Source organism: Limanda limanda, chromosome 17, assembly GCF_963576545.1.
Source record: "Limanda limanda chromosome 17, fLimLim1.1, whole genome shotgun sequence".
Taxonomy (NCBI): domain Eukaryota; kingdom Metazoa; phylum Chordata; class Actinopteri; order Pleuronectiformes; family Pleuronectidae; genus Limanda; species Limanda limanda.
The window spans coordinates 2402479-2415667 of NC_083652.1; the positions used below are offsets into that span (position 1 = coordinate 2402479).

The 13189-nt window shown below is 42.8% G+C and overlaps 3 non-coding genes across 3 annotated transcripts; all 3 read left to right on the forward strand.

The window, feature by feature from the left end:
- Positions 1–5008: 5008 nt before the first annotated feature.
- trnas-gcu (transfer RNA serine (anticodon GCU)) lies at positions 5009–5090 on the forward strand. Its single transcript has one exon. It is a non-coding gene; the product is annotated as a tRNA-Ser (tRNA).
- A 1456-nt stretch (positions 5091–6546) lies between these two features.
- Positions 6547–6628, forward strand: trnas-gcu (transfer RNA serine (anticodon GCU)). Its single transcript has one exon. It is a non-coding gene; the product is annotated as a tRNA-Ser (tRNA).
- Positions 6629–11482: 4854 nt separating this feature from the next.
- Positions 11483–11564, forward strand: trnas-gcu (transfer RNA serine (anticodon GCU)). Its single transcript has one exon. It is a non-coding gene; the product is annotated as a tRNA-Ser (tRNA).
- The last annotated feature ends 1625 nt before the right edge of the window (positions 11565–13189 follow it).

The following is a 13189-nucleotide window of genomic DNA, read 5'->3' on the forward strand; positions in this document are numbered from 1 at the left end:
ACGCCCCTTCCTACGTCCTTACGTGTGTCAGCCAATTTTTCTAACTAGACGGCAAAGCCCCGCAAGCGTCACCCGCCTGCAAGGGCTGTGATTGGTCTGCTAACTACATCATTTCCGGAGTCGCATTTCCGGTTCATGCCCGAAACCACGGAAGATTTAGAATAACGAATATGGACCAAATAGAAGAGCACTTGGCAGAAGAGATCCGAAACTAGGACCACTAGTATAACCCGTCACTAACCGGCGGATTTTTCCGCCAGAAAAAGACTCTGAGGAGCCGCCGTGGCGATGTAAATATATCGCTCTTCTTCGTGCCACACGCGCAGAAGATCCGACTTCGACAAAAAACATTACTCCGCCTAGTGTTCTGGCGGGGAATTGCATGGCAACCCGCGCAACGGTTGGAAAATCATGAGTGACAACGAGTCCTGCGGGCCCCTGACAACGCAGAAGCATGCGCCGGCCTTAATGCGGAAGAGAAGGACCACCCGAGGCCGGCTGAGCCATAGATATATAAATCTATGGGCTGAGCACCATTAATAGTAGTAGTAGTAGTTAAAATAATGATACTAATAATAAAAACATAACTATTATTAAATCTCGATTCTTACCAAGCAACATCCCAAAAAGGTTATTATAATTATGAATAAAATTCATACATATAATGCAATGTAGCTTTTGGCTTAAAGCCATCTGCATCCATCCTCTGACATTGAACAGTCTTGTATCCTTGTGCATTTCACATATCACTGTCATTAAAATATTGGATCAGATTCAATGTGTCTCTGAAAATCATAAACAACTAATAATAATTGTTTTTATTACACTGCACATTTCAAAACACTAAAGGATACCTTACAAGATATGATAAATCAAAATACATGACTAATTAAAGAAAAAACAAGGTTAAATCAGGCATAGACACCTAACAGTGCATTATATGTGAACACAAGAGTGATATATATTGGGAGAGGCGGTGGACTAGTGGCAGAAACTTGTACTACTGGCAGAAAAAGGTCTCTGGTTCGATGCTGGTTCGACTCCACGGAGTTTCAACAAAAACTTACCTGGATGGAATAACAACAAAAAGACGAACCTGGTTCTGTCCAAAAAAATCAAAAGACTATTCTCCCTACCTTGTCTAGTGCCCCTGAGGCACTGCTCTGTGTATCCTGCACCAGATGGGATAAAAGCAGAGGACAAATTTCCCTCAATTGCATGAGTGTGTTTGTGTGTGTGTGTATGTGGGATTAATAAAAATGTATCTGTATAAAAGTAAAACCAAAGGTTAAGGTCTGATTGGTGAGGGATAGATAATATGTAAGGTTTGACTGAGCTAAGCAAATGTGATTTGAACTGTTAAATAGAGTCCAATTGGCATATTTGACGTGGCAGAGAGTTCCAGAGTCGTGGCACAGACTAGCTGTCCATATAGTGCTGAGGTTGAATGTGGGGACAGAGAGAGGAACAGCCAAAGGAGAGTGCAGAGCCCGGCAAGGAGTGTATTGATGGAGAAGGTTCAACAGGTATGGGGTAGTCAGGTTAGGGAGGGCTATAAAGGTGAGCAGTAGGAATAGTACATTCTTTATTGGACCAGAAGCCAAATGATGATCCCACCTGATGAGCTCAGTCTGACTGAAGTGTGTGGATCATTTTTCAACACCAACACTGTCAGGAGTCCTCTTATATAGTGTGTATATGTGTTTTGTGGACTCACCTCACCCATCCTTCCATCAGCATAAGGGTGATGAGGGAATTTTCCCTTTAAATAACCATTTATTAATCTACACCAAATATGTCCATATTTAACATACATACATAAAAACCCATGTTTCTCTCTTTTTTTTCTGAAAAAGTTTCATTGTATTGTAAGATTACATTCTTAATATTCCTGAGTTCCTGCAGTGTTTCCCCTACCATTATATTACTAAAATCCCAAATAAAGAGTGCATTATAACAGATTGCATGCTTTGTTGGTGGGCGTTTACCGTTGATCTACAAAAAATAATTGCAAAAATGATAAGATTAGATTCATCTTTATTGTCATTGATCACTACAAGTACTTATACGACGAAATGCAGTTTAGCATCTGACCAGAAGTGTGAAAAAGGTAGTAAAAGTGCAGAGTATTGTGCATATTACAGTAAAAATGTAAATAAATAGGATCTGACCAGTAAGAAATATATATGGACTATTACAGTATTAAGAGGAATTGTATGCTATAAGAAGGATGAATACACTATGAGCAGGATAAATATATAAATATAAATTTATATAAATATGAATACACTATAGGCGGGATAATAGGGTAGTAAAAAAAGTAACAGTCAGTGCAAATGTAAAAATGTTCAAATGTTCAGTGGTTGGAGGAGGGTGTGTGGCAGTCTAAGCCAGGGTTGAGGGGGGAAGTAAAGTCAGTGGAGAAGGTGTGTGTGTGGGGGGGTGGGGGGCGGTGGGCGGCTGCTATCGCTGTGGTGAAGAGTTCAGCAGGGTGACAGCTGATGAAGCTGTTCTTGAACCTGCAGGTTGAGGGTCCAAGAGAGGTCCTCAGAGATGTGGACACCCAGGAGCTTGAAGCTGGTGACACGCTCAACCTCCGTCCCGTTGATATGGATGGGGGTGTGTGTGCCACTTTTCTTCCTGAAGTCCACAATGAGCTCTTTGGTCTTCTTGGTGTTGAGAGGCAGGTTGTCGTGGGTGCACCACTCTGCCAGGTGACTAACGTGACTTGCATGTTTGGTCTGGAGATGCCATTGAAGATGTACTGGCTTCATGCCACTGTTAGCTAATCTCTCCCCACAGAAAAAACACAAAGCCTTGGATGGGTGGCAACTCGTTGAAGTAAATCCCTATAAAACATATTCTTCTGAATATTGATGTAATTTTGCCGGCTCTGGTTATGCCTTCTTTGGCACTTGTCCCTCCGTGATTTCAGCGGCATTGCTGCGACGTTTCAAACACGACTCCATTGTTTGGGTTTTCAATGCGTCAGTGATGACAGGTGATGACAGGTGATGACAGGTGATGACATGTGGCGCGTGCCAGGTTGGGTCAAACCATTGGTATGGGGGAGACTCGGGGTAAATAGGATAATGAAATTGAATATCCAACTGAATATAAAATTCAGTTGATTAACTTACACTTATATTTGACTGAATAATTATTAAATAACCATTTTTAAAGGATTTTTTAATGGATGCTAATTTTAAATACGTTTTTAAGAAATCTCACGTACCCCCTGGAGTACCTTCAAGTACCCCCAGGGGTACGCGTACCCACATTTGAGAACCACTGCTCTAACCTAAAAGACTGGGGTCTGTTGGATAGGAAGTCCAGTATCCAGTTGCAGAGGGAAGTGTTGATGCCTTGGTCACCGAGTTTCGTGATCAGTTTGGAGGGGATGATGGTGTTAGAAGCTGAACTGAAGCCTATGAACAGCATTATAACATAGGAGTTGACAAGCACGCACTCACGAACGCACGCACACATAGCCACCTCCAGTGTCGTTGGGGGTCCCCAGTCTCTAACACCGTTATTTTGGGGGTCGCAGGCTGAAAAGTTTGGGAACCCCTGCTCTAATTGATTCCTTCAGCTTACTCTCCTGCATAATACCATTATCTCAAATGTTGGTTTCTTGTCACGTGTACTGACAAAAACGCTTACTAGGACTATCAATCAGGCGATTTAACATTGTTACCTGTTCTGAATGTTTTACCAACTTGAAACGACAGGTTAGAAACAGATTATTGGGGAAAGTATGAACATTCAGTGAGTGTCTAAGTAAGGTGATAAGCCACCATGTGCTGTCAAGAAAAACCTCCTTCCTACTTGGCGGTGGCTCTATAACTCTCTGAACCATGCTGGAAGGAAGGAACACCATTTTTCTGTATAATATCAGTCCATGGCATAAAAAAAAGGAAATCCATCATTTTTTAGAAGGGGACTTTGTCAAACTGAATTTGAAAACTTTCTCTACCAGACTTAAATCAAGATATAACAAAATTTCTGGAGAATGTGGGCATCGATCCCACTACTTCTCGCATGCTAAGCGAGCGCTCTACCATTTGAGCTAATTCCCCATCTACTGAGATCTCTGTAAATCACTCAGTTGGCCAGTCTCCCCTGAGGGCCTCTGATGAGAGACTTCATTCATTTGTCTAGGCAATGTGATACATTTTAGGACAGAACATACATGCTGAGCAGGATGTGACGACTTGCCACAGAAACCACCCTTTCACAGGGGGATTAGCTCAAATGGTAGAGCGCTCGCTTTGCATGTGAGAGGTAGTTGGATCGATGCCCACATTCTCCACTATTGAACCCTCAATTGCTTCTTGTAAGTGACATCTATTTACTTCTACCTCAAGATTAAACTTCTCGGTATCAAATCTCTGCACACAGCTGTGCATAGTCTTGCTTTGGTTTCTTGAAAACCTGTCAAGTCTCTTTCCAGATCCTCTTTAAGTTCTAACTTAGTAGTGGGACGCGAGAGGTATTTCCACTCTCTGGCCCTTTGCATATCTTCACATTGCGTGTAACCCTAATGACTCACACTATAGTGAGGTGCTAAACACACCTTGACTCAAGAGGTCCCACACCCCACCAGTTTGTGGGGGGTTAAACAACCTGCATGTTTAACACAACAACTCTGCGTATAGGTGAAGATCCTAGAGAGATTAATTACCTGAAACCTCCCACAAGTCTTTTGGATTTAAAGAAGCCTCTTGGACGACCAGTGTAGCATCTTCAAGAAACACAAGCAAGGCCAGTTGCCTATGTGAGCAGGTACAAAACCAGAAAACATTAGTTAGAGTCCTGTAGTCCCCTAAATTAGTCTCCAGTAAAGAAATGATAACCAACTGTGGTCTGCACGCATGGGTTAGAAACCTTTTTTGTCAGCAATAGTTTTATCTTCTTCTGGGTTCCACAGCCACTTGTCACCATTGTAACAACTCTCTTTAGAAGAGGAAAAATTTCAATTTGAGGAGATAAACTTACCTCTGAATAGGACGAGGTGGCCGAGTGGTCAAGGCGATGGACTGCTAATCCATTGTGCTCTGCACGCGTGGGTTCGAGTCCCATCCTCGTCGCAGCCAAGTTTTTACAATATTGTTCTCTAATTGACTCCTTCAGCTTACTCTGCTGCATAAGATCATTATCTCAAATGCTGTATTCTTGTCTCGTGTACTGACAAAAACGCTTACTAAGACTATCAACCAGGTGATTTAACATTGTAACCTGTTCCTGAATGTCTTACCAACTTGAAATGACAGATTAGAAACAGATTATTGGGGAAAATATGATCATTCAGTGAGTGTCTAAGTATGGTGATAAGCCACCATGTGCTGTCAAGAAAAACCTCCTTCCTACTTGGCGGTGGCTCTATAACTCTCTGAACCATGCTGGAAGGAACACCATTTTTCTGTATAATATCAGTCCATGGCATAAAAACAAGGAAATCTATCATTTTTTAGAAGGGGACTTTGTCAAACTGAATTTCAAAACTTTCTCTACCAGACTTAAATCAAGATATAACAAATTTTCTGGAGAATGTGGGCATCGATCCCACTACTTCTCGCATGCAAAGCGAGCGCTCTACCATTTGAGCTAATTCCCCATCTACTGAGATCTCTGTAAATCACTCACTTGGCCAGTCTCCCCTTAGGGCCTGTGATGAGAGACTTCATTCATTTGTCTAGGCAATGTGATACAATTTAGGACAGAACATACATGCTGAGCAGGTTGTGAGGACTTGCCACAGAAACCACCCTTTCACAGGGGGATTAGCTCAAATGGTAGAGCGCTCGCTTTGCATGTGAGAGGTAGTGGGATCGATGCCCACATTCTCCACTATTGAACCCTCAATTGCTTCTTGTGAGTGACATCTATTTACTTCTACCTCAAGATGAAACTTCTCGGTATCAAACCTCTGCACACAGCTGTGCATAGTCTTGCTTTGGTTTCTTGAAAACCTGTCAAGTCTCTTTCCAGATCCTCTTTAAGTTCTAACTTAGTAGTGGGACGCGAGAGGTATTTCCACTCTCTGGCCCTTTGCATATCTTCACATTGCGTGTAACCCTAATGACTCACACTATAGTGAGGTGCTAAACACACCTTGACTCAAGAGGTCCCACACCCCACCAGTTTGTGGGGGGTTAAACAACCTGCATGTTTAACACAACAACTCTGCGTATAGGTGAAGATCCTAGAGAGATTAATTACCTGAAACCTCCCACAAGTCTTTTGGATTTAAAGAAGCCTCTTGGACGACCAGTGTAGCATCTTCAAGAAACACAAGCAAGGCCAGTTGCCTATGTGAGCAGGTACAAAACCAGAAAACATTAGTTAGAGTCCTGTAGTCCCCTAAATTGGTCTCCAGTAAAGAAATGATAACCAACTGTGGTCTGCACGCATGGGTTAGAAACCTTTTTTGTCAGCAATAGTTTTATCTTCTTCTGGGGTCCACAGCCACTTGTCACCATTGTAACAACTCTCTTTAGAACAGGAAAAATTTCAATTTGAGGAGATAAACTTACCTCTGAATAGGACGAGGTGGCCGAGTGGTCAAGGCGATGGACTGCTAATCCATTGTGCTCTGCACGCGTGGGATCGAGTCCCATCCTCGTCGCAACCAAGTTTACACAATATTGTTCTCTAATTGACTCCTAAAGCTTACTCTGCTGCATAAGATCATTATCTCAAATGCTGTATTCTTGTCTCGTGTACTGACAAAAACGCTTACTAACACTATCAACCAGGTGATTTAACATTGTAACCTGTTCTGAATGTCTTACCAACTTGAAATGACAGATTAGAAACAGATTATTGGGGAAAATATGATCATTCAGTGAGTGTCTAAGTATGGTGATAAGCCACCATGTGCTGTCAAGAAAAACCTCCTTCCTACTTGGCGGTGGCTCTATAACTCTCTGTACCATGCTGGAAGGAACACCATTTTTCTGTATAATATCAGTCCATGGCATAAAAACAAGGAAATCTATCATTTTTTAGAAGGGGACTTTGTCAAACTGAATTTCAAAACTTTCTCTACCAGACTTAAATCAAGAAATAACAAATTTTCTGGAGAATGTGGGCATCGATCCCACTACTTCTCGCATGCTAAGCGAGCGCTCTACCATTTGAGCTAATTCCCCATCTCCTGAGATCTCTGTAAATCCCTCACTTGGCCAGTCTCCCCTTAGGGCCTGTGATGAGAGACTTCATTCATTTGTCTAGGCAATGTGATACATTTTAGGACAGAACATACATGCTGAGCAGGTTGTGAGGACTTGCCACAGAAACCACCCTTTCACAGGGGGATTAGCTCAAATGGTAGAGCGCTCGCTTTGCATGTGAGAGGTAGTGGGATCGATTGCCCACATTCTCCACTATTGAACCCTCAATTGCTTCTTGTGAGTGACATCTATTTACTTCTACCTCAAGATGAAACTTCTCGGTATCAAACCTCTGCACACAGCTGTGCATAGTCTTGCTTTGGTTTCTTGAAAACCTTTCCAGATCCTCTTTAAGTTCCCCATCTACTGAGATCTCTATAAATCACTCACTTGGCCAGTCTCCCCGGAGGGCCTGTGATGAGAGACTTCATTCAATCTTTCCAGATCCTCTTTAAGTTCTAACTTAGTAGTGGGACGCGAGAGGTATTTCCACTCTCTGGCCCTTTGCATATCTTCACATTGCGTGTAACCCTAATGACTCACACTATAGTGAGGTGCTAAACACACCTTGACTCAAGAGGTCCCACACCCCACCAGTTTTTGGGGGGTTAAACAACCTGCATGTTTAACACAACAACTCTGCGTATAGGTGAAGATCCTAGAGAGATTAATTACCTGAAACCTCCCACAAGTCTTTTGGATTTAAAGAAGCCTCTTGGACGACCAGTGTAGCATCTTCAAGAAAGAAAGAAAGAAGGGGACTTTGTCAAACTGAATTTCAAAACTTTCTCTACCAGACTTAAATCAAGATATAACAAATTTTATGGAGAATGTGGGCATCGATCCCACTACTTCTCGCATGCTAAGCGAGCCCTCTAGCATTTGAGCTAATTACCCATCTACTGAAATCTCTGTAAATCACTCACTTGGCCAGTCTCCCCTTAGGGCCTGTGATGAGAGACTTCATTCATTTGTCTAGGCAATGTGATACATTTTAGGACAGAACATACATGCTGAGCAGGTTGTGAGGTCTTGCCACAGAAACCACGCTTTCACAGGGGGATTAGCTCAAATGGTAGAGCGCGCGCTTTGCATGTGAGAGGTAGTGGGATCGATGCCCACATTCTCCACTATTGAACCCTCAATTGCTTCTTGTGAGTGACATCTATTTACTTCTACCTCAACATGAAACTTCTCGGTATCAAACCTCTGCACACAGCTGTGCATAGTCTTGCTTTGGTTTCTTGAAAACCTGTCAAGTCTCTTTCCAGATCCTCTTTAAGTTCTAACTTAGTAGTGGGACGCGAGAGGTATTTCCACTCTCTGGCCCTTTGCATATCTTCACATTGCGTGTAACCCTAATGACTCACACTATAGTGAGGTGCTAAACACACCTTGACTCAAGAGGTCCCACACCCCACCAGTTTGTGGGGGGTTAAACAACCTGCATGTTTAACACAACAACTCTGCGTATAGGTGAAGATCCTAGAGAGATTAATTACCTGAAACCTCCCACAAGTCTTTTGGATTTAAAGAAGCCTCTTGGACGACCAGTGTAGCATCTTCAAGAAAGAAAGAAAGAAGGGGACTTTGTCAAACTGAATTTCAAAACTTTCTCTACCAGACTTAAATCAAGATATAACAAATTTTATGGAGAATGTGGGCATCGATCCCACTACTTCTCGCATGCTAAGCGAGCCCTCTAGCATTTGAGCTAATTACCCATCTACTGAAATCTCTGTAAATCACTCACTTGGCCAGTCTCCCCTTAGGGCCTGTGATGAGAGACTTCATTCATTTGTCTAGGCAATGTGATACATTTTAGGACAGAACATACATGCTGAGCAGGTTGTGAGGTCTTGCCACAGAAACCACGCTTTCACAGGGGGATTAGCTCAAATGGTAGAGCGCGCGCTTTGCATGTGAGAGGTAGTGGGATCGATGCCCACATTCTCCACTATTGAACCCTCAATTGCTTCTTGTGAGTGACATCTATTTACTTCTACCTCAACATGAAACTTCTCGGTATCAAACCTCTGCACACAGCTGTGCATAGTCTTGCTTTGGTTTCTTGAAAACCTGTCAAGTCTCTTTCCAGATCCTCTTTAAGTTCTAACTTAGTAGTGGGACGCGAGAGGTATTTCCACTCTCTGGCCCTTTGCATATCTTCACATTGCGTGTAACCCTAATGACTCACACTATAGTGAGGTGCTAAACACACCTTGACTCAAGAGGTCCCACACCCCACCAGTTTGTGGGGGGTTAAACAACCTGCATGTTTAACACAACAACTCTGCGTATAGGTGAAGATCCTAGAGAGATTAATTACCTGAAACCTCCCACAAGTCTTTTGGATTTAAAGAAGCCTCTTGGACGACCAGTGTAGCATCTTCAAGAAAGAAAGAAAGAAGGGGACTTTGTCAAACTGAATTTCAAAACTTTCTCTACCAGACTTAAATCAAGATATAACAAATTTTATGGAGAATGTGGGCATCGATCCCACTACTTCTCGCATGCTAAGCGAGCCCTCTAGCATTTGAGCTAATTACCCATCTACTGAAATCTCTGTAAATCACTCACTTGGCCAGTCTCCCCTTAGGGCCTGTGATGAGAGACTTCATTCATTTGTCTAGGCAATGTGATACATTTTAGGACAGAACATACATGCTGAGCAGGTTGTGAGGTCTTGCCACAGAAACCACGCTTTCACAGGGGGATTAGCTCAAATGGTAGAGCGCGCGCTTTGCATGTGAGAGGTAGTGGGATCGATGCCCACATTCTCCACTATTGAACCCTCAATTGCTTCTTGTGAGTGACATCTATTTACTTCTACCTCAACATGAAACTTCTCGGTATCAAACCTCTGCACACAGCTGTGCATAGTCTTGCTTTGGTTTCTTGAAAACCTGTCAAGTCTCTTTCCAGATCCTCTTTAAGTTCTAACTTAGTAGTGGGACGCGAGAGGTATTTCCACTCTCTGGCCCTTTGCATATCTTCACATTGCGTGTAACCCTAATGACTCACACTATAGTGAGGTGCTAAACACACCTTGACTCAAGAGGTCCCACACCCCACCAGTTTGTGGGGGGTTAAACAACCTGCATGTTTAACACAACAACTCTGCGTATAGGTGAAGATCCTAGAGAGATTAATTACCTGAAACCTCCCACAAGTCTTTTGGATTTAAAGAAGCCTCTTGGACGACCAGTGTAGCATCTTCAAGAAAGAAAGAAAGAAGGGGACTTTGTCAAACTGAATTTCAAAACTTTCTCTACCAGACTTAAATCAAGATATAACAAATTTTATGGAGAATGTGGGCATCGATCCCACTACTTCTCGCATGCTAAGCGAGCCCTCTAGCATTTGAGCTAATTACCCATCTACTGAAATCTCTGTAAATCACTCACTTGGCCAGTCTCCCCTTAGGGCCTGTGATGAGAGACTTCATTCATTTGTCTAGGCAATGTGATACATTTTAGGACAGAACATACATGCTGAGCAGGTTGTGAGGTCTTGCCACAGAAACCACGCTTTCACAGGGGGATTAGCTCAAATGGTAGAGCGCGTGCTTTGCATGTGAGAGGTAGTGGGATCGATGCCCACATTCTCCACTATTGAACCCTCAATTGCTTCTTGTGAGTGACATCTATTTACTTCTACCTCAACATGAAACTTCTCGGTATCAAACCTCTGCACACAGCTGTGCATAGTCTTGCTTTGGTTTCTTGAAAACCTGTCAAGTCTCTTTCCAGATCCTCTTTAAGTTCTAACTTAGTAGTGGGACGCGAGAGGTATTTCCACTCTCTGGCCCTTTGCATATCTTCACATTGCGTGTAACCCTAATGACTCACACTATAGTGAGGTGCTAAACACACCTTGACTCAAGAGGTCCCACACCCCACCAGTTTGTGGGGGGTTAAACAACCTGCATGTTTAACACAACAACTCTGCGTATAGGTGAAGATCCTAGAGAGATTAATTACCTGAAACCTCCCACAAGTCTTTTGGATTTAAAGAAGCCTCTTGGACGACCAGTGTAGCATCTTCAAGAAACACAAGCAAGGCCAGTTGCCTATGTGAGCAGGTACAAAACCAGAAAACATTAGTTAGAGTCCCGTAGTCCCCTAAATTGGTCTCCAGTAAAGAAATGATAACCAACTGTGGTCTGCACGCATGGGTTAGAAACCTTTTTTGTCAGCAATAGTTTTATCTTCTTCTGGGGTCCACAGCCCCTTGTCACCATTGTAACAACTCTCTTTAGAACAGGAAAAATTTCAATTTTAGGAGATAAACTTACCTCTGAATAGGACGAGGTGGCCGAGTGGTCAAGGCGATGGACTGCTAATCCATTGTGCTCTGCACGCGTGGGTTCGAGTCCCATCCTCGTCGCAGCCAAGTTTACACAATATTGTTCTCTGATTGACTCCTTCAGCTTACTCTGCTGCATAAGATCATTATCTCAAATGCTGTATTCTTGTCTCGTGTACTGACAAAAACGCTTACTAAGACTATCAACCAGGTGATTTAACATTGTAACCTGTTCTGAATGTCTTACCAACTTGAAATGACAGATTAGAAACAGATTATTGTGGAAAATATGATCATTCAGTGAGTGTCTATGTATGGTGATAAGCCACCATGTGCTGTCAAGAAAAACCTCCTTCCTACTTGGCGGTGGCTCTATAACTCTCTGAACCATGCTGGAAGGAACACCATTTTTCTGTATAATATCAGTCCATGGCATAAAAACAAGGAAATCTATCATTTTTTAGAAGGGGACTTTGTCAAACTGAATTTCAAAACTTTCTCTACCAGACTTAAATCAAGAAATAACAAATTTTCTGGAGAATGTGGGCATCGATCCCACTACTTCTCGCATGCTAAGCGAGCGCTCTACCATTTGAGCTAATTCCCCATCTCCTGAGATCTCTGTAAATCACTCACTTGGCCAGTCTCCCCTCAGGGCCTGTGATGAGAGACTTCATTCATTTGTCTAGGCAATGTGATACATTTTAGGACAGAACATACATGCTGAGCATGTTGTGAGGACTTGCCACAGAAACCACCCTTTCACAGGGGGATTAGCTTAAATGGTAGAGCGCTCGCTTTGCATGTGAGAGGTAGTGGGATCGATGCCCACATTCTCCACTATTGAACCCTCAATTGCTTCTTGTGAGTGACATCTATTTACTTCTACCTCAAGATGAAACTTCTCGGTATCAAACCTCTGCACACAGCTGTGCATAGTCTTGCTTTGGTTTCTTGAAAACCTTTCCAGATCCTCTTTAAGTTCCCCATCTACTGAGATCTCTATAAATCACTCACTTGGCCAGTCTCCCCGGAGGGCCTGTGATGAGAGACTTCATTCAATCTTTCCAGATCCTCTTTAAGTTCTAACTTAGTAGTGGGACGCGAGAGGTATTTCCACTCTCTGGCCCTTTGCATATCTTCACATTGCGTGTAACCCTAATGACTCACACTATAGTGAGGTGCTAAACACACCTTGACTCAAGAGGTCCCACACCCCACCAGTTTGTGGGGGGTTAAACAACCTGCATGTTTAACACAACAACTCTGCGTATAGGTGAAGATCCTAGAGAGATTAATTACCTGAAACCTCCCACAAGTCTTTTGGATTTAAAGAAGCCTCTTGGACGACCAGTGTAGCATCTTCAAGAAAGAAAGAAAGAAGGGGACTTTGTCAAACTGAATTTCAAAACTTTCTCTACCAGACTTAAATCAAGATATAACAAATTTTATGGAGAATGTGGGCATCGATCCCACTACTTCTCGCATGCTAAGCGAGCGCTCTAGCATTTGAGCTAATTCCCCATCTACTGAAATCTCTGTAAATCACTCACTTGGCCAGTCTCCCCTTAGGGCCTGTGATGAGAGACTTCATTCATTTGTCTAGGCAATGTGATACATTTTAGGACAGAACATACATGCTGAGCAGGTTGTGAGATCTTGCCACAGAAACCACCCTTTCACAGGGGGATTAGCTCAAATGGTAG